The sequence below is a fragment of the Bidens hawaiensis genome, unplaced genomic scaffold (assembly GCF_021521415.1).
Source record: "Bidens hawaiensis isolate Kalapana, Puna unplaced genomic scaffold, B.hawaiensis_p1.1 tig00027843_1, whole genome shotgun sequence".
Taxonomy (NCBI): Eukaryota; Viridiplantae; Streptophyta; class Magnoliopsida; order Asterales; family Asteraceae; genus Bidens; species Bidens hawaiensis.
The window spans coordinates 26519-37224 of record NW_027494524.1 but is presented as its reverse complement, the minus strand read 5'-3'; the positions used below and the strand labels follow the sequence as shown (position 1 = coordinate 37224).

The window sequence follows — 10706 nt, the reverse complement described above, 5'->3', positions numbered from 1 at the left end:
GGTTGTATCTTTCCATACGACTTCTGATGTTCCACCTTAACTTGCAAGCAAGTCAAACACTTTCGAAGATGCAAAATCACCTCGTGTTTTGTAGCATGCAACCAATAATCCTTCTTTAAGTCTTGCTACATCTTTGTGGAGCCTGGATGAATCGAGTAGAGTGATTTGTGTTGTTCATCTAGAATCTTACCCTGGAGATCCCCATAACTAGGAATCCACATATGACTGAATATGGTCTTCACACCATGAGTAATGTGTATCAACTCATTTTGCTGACCAAAGACTCTTTCTCTCTTCATTAAGTTCTCATCCTCAAGAACTTCTAATTGAGCCTTGTTTATCTCTCCAAAGAAGTCTTAATTAATAACAAACTTGTAAGACTTTTTCATTGTAATAACTTCAACACCTTTGCGGCTTAATGCATCAGCGACCATATTAGCCTTACCAGGATAATACTTAATTTCACAACCGTAATCCTTGATCAGCTCTAACCAACTTCTTTATCTCATATTCAATTCTTTTTGATCGAATAAATACTTCAAAAACTTCTGATGCAGATGATACATTTATTACTATACAGATAATGCCTCTATATCTTGAGAGAATCCACTACTACTGCTAACTCCAAGTCATAAATTCGGTACACATTCTCATGCACTTTCATCTATCCGGATGGATATGCAGTCACTTTACATCATTGTATTAGCATGCAACCTAACCATCGATGCGAGACATTAGTAAAAACTACCAATCTTCATTATCATCGAGTATAACAAGAATCGGAGCTTGTGTGAGTCTTTTCATAAATTCTTCAAATTCATCCTCTTGAAACTTACCCCAATTGAATATTATATGTTGGGTCAGAAAATTGACAAAGAAGATTGGAATCTTCTCAACCTCCTCAGAAATGGCTAAGTATGGAACTCGAGTAAGCTTAGATCTTCGAGCATGACTTTTACTAGCTCGAGCATGATATCTTACTCGTGTAAGGTTATCTTCTGGAGATTCTTCTAAGTGTTTAAAGATTCGAGAAAGCTACACTTTGTCAAGCAATGATGTTCTTCATCCAGCATAGTTTTTATTTAAGCAAAAACTTGGTCTATCCATGCTTAAATCAAGACAACAAGTGTCTTTGATGGGTTGAAAAAGAATGTAATAAAGAATGATCTCAAGCATGCTCTAAGTAAAATACAAGCAAGCGACAGTACCCAATCATATTGAACTTGTTCATAATAATCATTTGCGAAGGTTGAAGAGATCAAGGAAGAATATGTTTTCTCGTGGGATTGGTTCGAGCAAGTTTGAATTAATCAGAATGAATGAAGTCTACTGGAGTAGAATATTTTCCAAGGAAAATTGGAAAATATTCTAAGTAAAGTCTACTCGAAGAAATGCTTTGAGCACTCTCAAGGTTACAAGGTCTAATCGACAAGGATAAATCATATTCGAAGACCTAAGTTTACACTTATGTTTATCTTATTGTATTTTGTATTCATTAGGGTTTCTAGAAGGAAAGTCTGTGCGCCTATATAAAGAACTAGTTTATATACCCGTGTGACAGACGGGTTAAAAAAATTACTTTTAAAACATATTAATATTAATAAATATAATCTATGAAACTTTAAAAATTAAATTAACATGTAACCAATAACTTAAATATGGCGTAGCAAATAAAAAGTATTTAAAAATTTATACATAATTCGTTGTATACAACATTTGATTTTGTATTTTAAAGATTGTCATCACTATCTAGAATAACAACTTTGAAGCCGTCTCATCTTGTAACTCTTAATTAATAAAACAATGAAACATGCAATTTGACTACGTGTAAAAACATGTTTTATAAATTAAGGAAAAATAAATACCACATTCAAATGTGAAAATCTTTTACCTTGAATGTATAAATCACATGAGAGACCCATTTTATTGACTGTTTTATTGTCTAATGAAAAGAAAAAGGGCACCCGTTTTAGTGACTGTTTTATTGTGTAATGAAAAGAAAAAGGGCAACCGATGTTTCTCAATATATTCAGAATGTGAATAGGGCTATGTATTTAAGTTACGTAATCTTTTTGAAAGTCAAAACGTATTTATATCTTATTAAAATTGATATCAAGTACACAAAATACACCATACAAAGTTATTAACATATTTGACTACAATGTTTATAAGACTATGTATATTCGAATCTTTTCTTAAGAATTGCGCAACCAGCACACAAATAAAAGAATGATAAACAAACTTGTTTATTACATTTGCACCTCAATGTGTCTATCTTTAAAATATTTTCAACAAAAATATGCAATAGGGAAGATTACAAAATACCAATTTTACCCTATCCATTATCTAATCGAGTGTGGTTTACTTTATATAAATGAAGGATATTTATCTTGGGCTTAGAAAAGACTAAAAGCCATGCTTGAACACATTTGTTATAGCATCCTAAACCTGTTAAAACATATCAAATCAAGCGCGTTCAAATTGGTTAACCGAGTTACAGCACAGTTTGTTCCTAAAAAAAATATTTACAAAGCTATGTGTATTTTCTTTTTAGCTTATTATTTTGATCAAGCTTGCTGGAGCTAAAACACAACCTACCCAAAATCAACCCACACATAAGTTAATTGCTCAAAATTCTACTCAAATAAACAAGAATACCTTTTGAAACAAATTTTAACCTTACTCCTCGATATGAATCCACTTTGCAAACGATCATTCGTTTCCGTTAATAACAGAGCAACCACCTATAAAGCAAGAACAAATATTAATATTTGTTTATCACTATGACAAAAATTGTTTTCTCGTCAACCAACACTAAAAGTTAGGTTTCAATCTAAACCAGGTTGGAAACCCGTTACCCAATTTGACCTGATTATTTATTAAAATATTTAGATAACTACAATTATAATAATACAGTTTTTTTTTGTTTATATTTAACTTGTTAATATTCAAAAAAAGTTTAAAAATATAAAATGAACCAAAAAAGGTATTTTGGTCAAGCGGCCTTTTCCAAACAACACTAAAAGTTATGATTTTCGATTGGTTATCCAACCTGAAAGACCTGTCTATTTGTAAAAATATTTAGATTATTATCAGTATTACAACATACTTTTCGTAATCGTGTTTAGTGTATCAATATTTATAAAAATATCCCAAAAACATATTTTGTAAAAGTAATCGTGTTTAGCGTATCAATATTTATAAAAATATCCCAAAAATATTTTAGTCAACCAAAACCAAAGCTAAAAGATCCCAAAAATATGTTTGGTCGGCCAACACCTAAAGTTAACTTTTGAACCCAAATCGTCTCACCCCCTTCTTCAACATTTATACTGAAAAACCAAGCCCAAACAAAAACCGTTGGTTTGGTTTTATATTTCAGTAAAAGCCAATATTTAGGTTTGGTTTTAGTTTTGCATACATTTAAAACCGAAAAAGCCGAACCGGATTTAATTTAATATTCAATTTGAATATAATTAATTTATAAGAATTTAAACAACAGTGTAACTCAAAATTTTTATCCCAAATGTATCATAATCAAATTTTAATTAATTAACAAACGCAGTTAGTCTCAGGTTCATTATTTAGAGCCAAACCTATTTTCGGCCAAAAATTTCAAGCCTAGACGATTATACCAAAACATCAAACTCAAACCAAAAACTGAAAAACCAAAAAAAATAACATATTTTAAAACTCAAAAACTGAAATTTCGATTTTGGTTCGGTTTGAGTGAAAAAACGACCTAGACCAACTCATGGACACACAAACTTTTAGATACATGTTAGCCATTCCAAAACAATTAAAAAGAATAAAAAGTGAAACTTACAGGTACATGAGAACCTTAGCCATTCACTGACCACCATTCTTGTCGTTAAGAAAGTAGTCAAAATGAGGTTTGTTTTGCTGCCCATTTTAATAATGTAGAACTTGCAGTCCTTCCTCATTTTCTGCACACAAATTCCCACAAACACATGCTTGATCAATATAACACCTGCAATTAAAAAAATCAAGAAATCTCATTGTTTTTTAGACACAAAAATGGACATGAAATTGTATAAAAAAAAATCACAAACACTCACAGTACCTTAGATTGTCTGCATGACATCATGGTATTTGGGGTCCTTTTGAAGTTCCTATAAGAGATTGCAATCCCCCCTCTCTTCCATTCCATCTCATTGGTATAAGTAGGTACAAAATATTTAAGGTAATGAGCATATTGTTAACTACAGAATCATCTATACATATACGATAATATAGTTTCTAATTCTATTAGTTCCTCAATAAACACAAAAAGGACTAAACACCACTTAGTTTTCAATCATCATATAGAGCATCATAAATCTGCATTATTGAGCATACATTACTAAAATCATACACAAAATAATCATATTATTCAATTATCTTTTTTTTCGAATTCAAAATACCAAAACTGAAATAAAAAAACGCACCTGTTGAGCAACTTCTCTTTTTAGTGAAAACACAAGACAAAGTGGGGTCACTTTCTTGGTGGTTTTATTTTTCATCTTGTTCAACATATGATTCGTTGCAGGCATCACAAATGTAGTGTTTTCCCTAATCAAATCACAAGCAAACCCCAAATCAAGAACCATAATAATCTCACCTTACAATAAGACCAAATAAACCCCACATTAGAAACCATAAATTCCTACTTTACATTCAAAACCATATAAATCCTAAATCAAAAACCATAAAAACTGAACTTTACAAAAAATAATAATAATAAAATAAAAAAAGATATGAGAGAACATCTATTTAACACATAATTCACCACATTTTTCTGTGAATACGGATACGAGAAAAACATGTATTTAAAATAGCAACCATAAAGCAAACCTTAGTTGTCTAAAAAGAAACAGAAGACCTGAGCAAGGAATAGAACCTGTATGGCAGTGGTTACGGGTGTCAACCGTCTGAAATTGGCGGCGAGCAACGATGGCAGCCGACGAGATATAGGTTTCAAGGTCATACCGCCGGAGAGGGTTTAACCCATTGATTTTTTCGGTTGTTGGCACCGATAGTTTCCTTTTGTTCATCCCATTTTATGGATCTACTAGATCTATTAGAGAGAAGAGAGAGATGTTATTTGGTTTGTATTTGTATTTGAATTTGAATTTGTGATGATAAAGAAACAAAGCTTCCTAAGGAAGACTGCAAAATGGGCTAAACGAAAAAGGAAACGTGGATAGGGTAATTGATGGACATAGAAGTATGCCTCATCTTATGTTGACAAGTGTACATGGTTTTTAACATGGTGACACGTGTCACAACCAATTCTCTTTTATTATACGGTGAGATACTAGGTTACATCATGAGAGAGGACGTGCAAAATACATGGGAGACTAAGACCTCAACCCATGCAAACCTAGTATACACAAATATGTCCGCGGCCTTTAAGAAAACAAAGTGTAACGCCCGCTACTTTCGTTTAAAGGATGGAAGTTATGTAGAGTATGTACATCTTTCGGGATTTATCCGACATTCCCCGGGGAGCCTTCACGTCATTCCTGTAAGTAAAATCTATTAACTTTTCACTCAAGTTGTCTCGTCTTTCATAAATGAGGGACTAGAGTGTAACGAAAACCCTAGCCCCCCTCCTTGGCCGATCGGACTAGAGCAACAGCCAAGGGGCTTCGTTTTCTTTTTTTGCAGCCAATTCCAAGCGTAAAACTTCAATTCAAGGTTGGTCCTACACCCACACTAGTCTTTTACACCTTAAACAATCTTTATATCTCGCGTATTGATCGTAAACCGCTTGTTTTAGGCTGACGTGAGGTCGAAGACTCACTCAAAAATAAACCAATTACAACTAAATAGATAGCAGTAAATGGGTGTCGAACACAGAGAGTTTGTGGAATATGTGTTACTAAAGTAGCTTAGCAATTAAACTAATATAAATGTAAATGACACAAAGTTTCCAAGTTGGTTTTCATTTGATTTTGTGAACTAAAATAAACTAAACGAAAGTTGTGAATGATTTATTAAACAAGTATTCCTCTTGGAGTTCGGGTTATTACGCAACACTCTTGTTAAAGTAATTGTTTGTGATTAATCAAGAACTAAGTACTCGGGTTCCTAGAATGCGAGGTTGTTACTTGGTAATCAATCAATATGTTTAAAACCTAATTCGTTCCACTAAATCTCAATTGTCAACGACACGAAGAACGCATAGATTGACATTAGGTTTAAACGATATGGACAATTTACAAACAAACACATAAACATCATGATTATACTAAAATAAACAATTAGATAATCAATCCAAGTTTATGAACAACTAACATAAAGTGCATTGTAAATACCCTTACATCCAAGAGAAATACCAAAGAAATTAGCCACACATGGGTTGGTTGATCATCATTGCTTCAATTGTCTAGTTCATAAGAATCAAACATACAAACTAATGATTGTAATCACTAAAAACAATGTCTTGGACTCCAGAAATCGCCCTAGGGTCATCCCAATTGAAAAGGTATCTCAAAAGACAACAAAAATAAACGGACTAAAAAGTTGCCCAAACTCGGAAGTTACGAGTCGGACCATGGGCCACGGTCCATCCACAGTTTATCTTTTGGTCACGGTGGGCCACGGTGGATCTTTTGGTCATTTTCTAGTTTTCTTCATATCTTTCTCATTTCAACTCCGTTTCCTTCGCCATTTTCGCCCACGTTCTCATAATTTCATCCTCTACCTCCTCCTACCTGCAAACATATGAGTAACCATAGTCAACTAATTCCATGAAATTATGTTGGTTAAGCCAATGCATTTATATCTTTTAACTTGCTTAACGGCTTCCTTACGAGTCACTCGTCACATTCCAACACTTAACCGTTACTTGCCCCCAAGCAACACTTCAAACAACAATTGTTTTCAAACTACAACCACCAAACATACCAACAATCCCGGTTTAGTCAAGGTCCCAAGTCATACCCTATTCCCTTGTTACTATAGGTTTGCACTAGTATACTTGATATTAAATTTAAACCATAGAATTCTAATCAAGCCTAACATGATTTCGGTTTTTACCCACACATAACACACCTCCACACATTAACTCTCTTCTTGGTGATCATTCACATGTATTCAATCATAACCAATTCTCCTCGCATACCCTTGTACTACCGTCAAATCTCCACCTATATAAATGCTTTGACACAAATGCAAATCAAGAGGACTTAAAACGGGTTATAATGGGGCAAGGTGTAAGGGTATGGAAAGGGAATATTGAAAGTAGCTCAATCGATCCGAGCCAGCTTATTACATCAAAACTAAGTAAACAATAAAATAAACAACTATAAACATTACTAACTTGCATCTCAACACTCACTACACCCTACTTCGAACATTGACTCTCAACTTTTTCTTTCTTTTTTCTCTTCTTTTTTTTTCTTTTCTTTTTTTTTTCATTTTTTTTCGAGTAAACATAATACTTAATACTTCCTATTGATTAGTACTATAACAATTACAAATACAAATAAATACCTACTAAGCCGGATCGTCTCGCAAAATAACATCGGGGTTGATCGAATAAAAAGAATGGTTCTAATAAAGTTTTCTAAGGGAACCAACCCCCCGCCCCTCTCATTGTCCACGCTCATATGTATAATGTATGACGCCCAACCCCCAAAACCCACACTCGCGCTCATCCAGACGAGGCTTTAACCTAATTGCCTCTATCACTTTTGCACTTATGCCAAGCTAAGGTCTCGAAATGCATTGATCGCACAAGTTCTAACGGAGAATAACCAATCCATCACCACTCCTCACTTTCCAACATCCGAGTGAATATGGATATGTTATGCAGGTTATTATACCGAAATCATGCTAACTTTGACTAAAGTACATCTCAACTTCTTTTTTTAAAAAAAAAAAACTAAGCAAACTTGACTTTAAGGGAATTATGACCATGACAAGGGACCAAAACTTTACCCCGCCATCTTACCGCTTTCCGGTTTTCTTTCAAAAATCTTTTTTTTTGTTAATTTTTATAATTTTTTTTATTTTAAAACAAAAAATTTCCCCATCCCCACACTTGGGATACGTTGCCCCCAATGTATGGTTTTGAGAAAATAAAAATAAAGATACACCACTTCTTTTCATGAAAAAAAAAATGTGTTGTCCCCATCATAGTGTTGAAGAGAAATCTATCAGAACTTCCCCACACTTGATTTTTACTAAGATGGTAACTTAAAATACCATTAATAACAAACAAACTAGAAATTATAAAGCAAAATAAAAATAAAAATAAAAATATACAAAATGTACAATTACCACATTTTTGAAACTTTTATGACATTCAAGGTGGGTGATTGGCCCACTCCCATGTAGCCTTCTCGTTATAAGCACGCTCTTTTTTAAGCAACCAGGGTCGGGCCCGAACATCCTCATCCTCCACCATGGATCATTTAGGTTAGGTGGACGTCTCACTTTCGTCTTCCTTGATCGGCCACCTTTTTCTGCCACCTTCTCACTCTGTTGATGCTCAAATTCCTTCTTCTCAACTGCCTGTCAATCACAAAACACTCCATTTTCGTGTGATCCTTGCTCAAGGATACACACTTGTTAACAAAATTTGCCTTCAGGCTTTCCTTGTCAACAAGAAGGTCAGTAGTATTTTCAAATAATAATAACCGTTTATCACGATACCCACATTTAATTCCCAGTGTCCCCTTAGCACAATCAATTACTGCAAGTGAAGTGGCGAGGAAGGGTCTACCCAATATGACTGTGGGTTGCGTATTAGTTACATTTTTAGCATAATCAAGTACTAAAAAGTCAACTGGGTAACAGAAATCCTCCACATGTACCACCACATTATATATCATTCCTCGGGGAAGTGTATGGGTTTGATCCGCTAAAAGAACGGTGGTGTTTACTTTTTGTAGCGGACCAAACTCATACTGATCATATAACTACCGGGCATGATACTAACACAAGCTCCAAGATCTAGCAGTGCCCGATCAGTTTTAAATCCACCAATTTTGATTGATTAAAGGGGCACTCCTGGGTCTTGAAGTTTACTCGGGATAATATTATTATCAACCCTCTCATCCCTTATTTTGGTTAATTTGTCGTTTAAACAGTTATCACATGAACAATTTTCACAAAAAGATTTTTCATTTGGTTGTAATTCAGAGTTATTTTGGAAAATTGTTTCGTAATTACCAACATTTTCAATCTCGTCACTAATATCTTCCACCACCCCCTCAACAAAATGTTGTGTTGGATCAACTTGAACGCTAAAAATTCCAAAATTAGGTAAAAGACTTACCGCAATGATATGCACGTTGTTCCCCTTCTTTAATCTTGAGCTGTTTTTCTTCAAATTCTCAAGATCGTTTGCAAGTTGACCCATTTGAGTGGTCAACGATTGAATGGCTTTGTCATGGACCTCATCCTTTTGCATGCACACTTCATCAAGTTGATTTCTCCTTTGCAAGTCTTGTTGTATCATCCTAAGCATATGCATGACTTCATTCCCACTTGAAGAACTTTGACCCAAAGACCTACTTTGACCACTTCCTGTTTGTTGAAATTGACTTTGAAAGCCTTGATTGTTCCGCCTTGAAAATTACCCTGATTGTTATATTGTTGGTGAGGAACATAATTTCCTTGATTCCCTTGGAAATTCGGATTGCTTTGAGTAGCCAGATTTCCATAACAAAAATTTGGATGATTTCTTGACCCGGGGTGGTAAGTGTTTGAGTTCATATTATAATTTCGACCACCTCCCCGTTGACCTTGAATTGCATTTACTTCTTCAACTTGCCCCTCTACACCGGTACACGCATCACTTGCATGTCCCAACCAATTACAATTCATCATACACTTGATTGGAAGCTTGAGGTGTCTCATTATTAACCACATGCACTTGTGTTCTTCCAATTGTCGGCCTTGCTCTTCTTGCAGTTTGAGCTTTTCTCTTTGAAGTGACCGACATTTACTCCAAAAATTCCCAATCATCTTGTTTATAGTTGGTACCAAATGTACCATTTGTGATTGACATAAGATCCCTCTCATCTTCCGCTTTCAACCCCTCATGATAAGCATTTAGTAATTTCTAAAGAGCTATACCATTATGAGGACAATTCTAGATCATCATATTGAATCGCTCAAATGCTTCATGAAACATTTCACCCGATTGTTGTTGGAAGCTTGTCAAACTTCGTCTTGCGTCATTAGTCTTTTGGGCCATGTAAAACTCTTCCAAAAATCTTTGTTGCATCTCGGCCCAAGCGTAAATTGATGCGAAAGGCAAAATGTAGAACCATCTCTTTGCCTTATCTTCTAACGAGAACTGGAATAAAAACCAACTTAACTTCATCCGGTGAAAAACCTTGACCCCCGATCGTGTTACAAATAGAATCATATGCCTCCAAGTGAAAATAGGGTTCTTCCGTTGCAAGAGCCTTGTACTTTGGTAAACTTTGGAGTGCATTAGTTCTAACCTCAAACGTTCTTCCATTTTGATTTTGAGGAATAACCACCGGAGACGGGTTATTGGTGATAACCGGTCGAAAATGAACTTCAATTCCCATAACCATCTCCCTTGCATGTCTTCTTGGTACCCCCAATGGTACTCTCGGTTGGCCCATTTGTCGGTAAACGGGCCGTTGTTGAACATTTTGTTGAAATTGAGGTTGGGGATTTGGTTGTTGAAATTGAGGTTGTTGATAATGCGGTTTTTG

At 34.7% G+C, this 10706-nt stretch overlaps 1 non-coding gene across 1 annotated transcript; it reads left to right on the top strand.

Annotated features, from left to right (window-relative positions):
* Window positions 1–10088: 10088 nt before the first annotated feature.
* Window positions 10089–10196, top strand: LOC143576027 (small nucleolar RNA R71). Its single transcript, XR_013142877.1, has one exon. It is a non-coding gene; the product is annotated as a small nucleolar RNA R71 (small nucleolar RNA).
* Window positions 10197–10706: the final 510 nt, after the last annotated feature.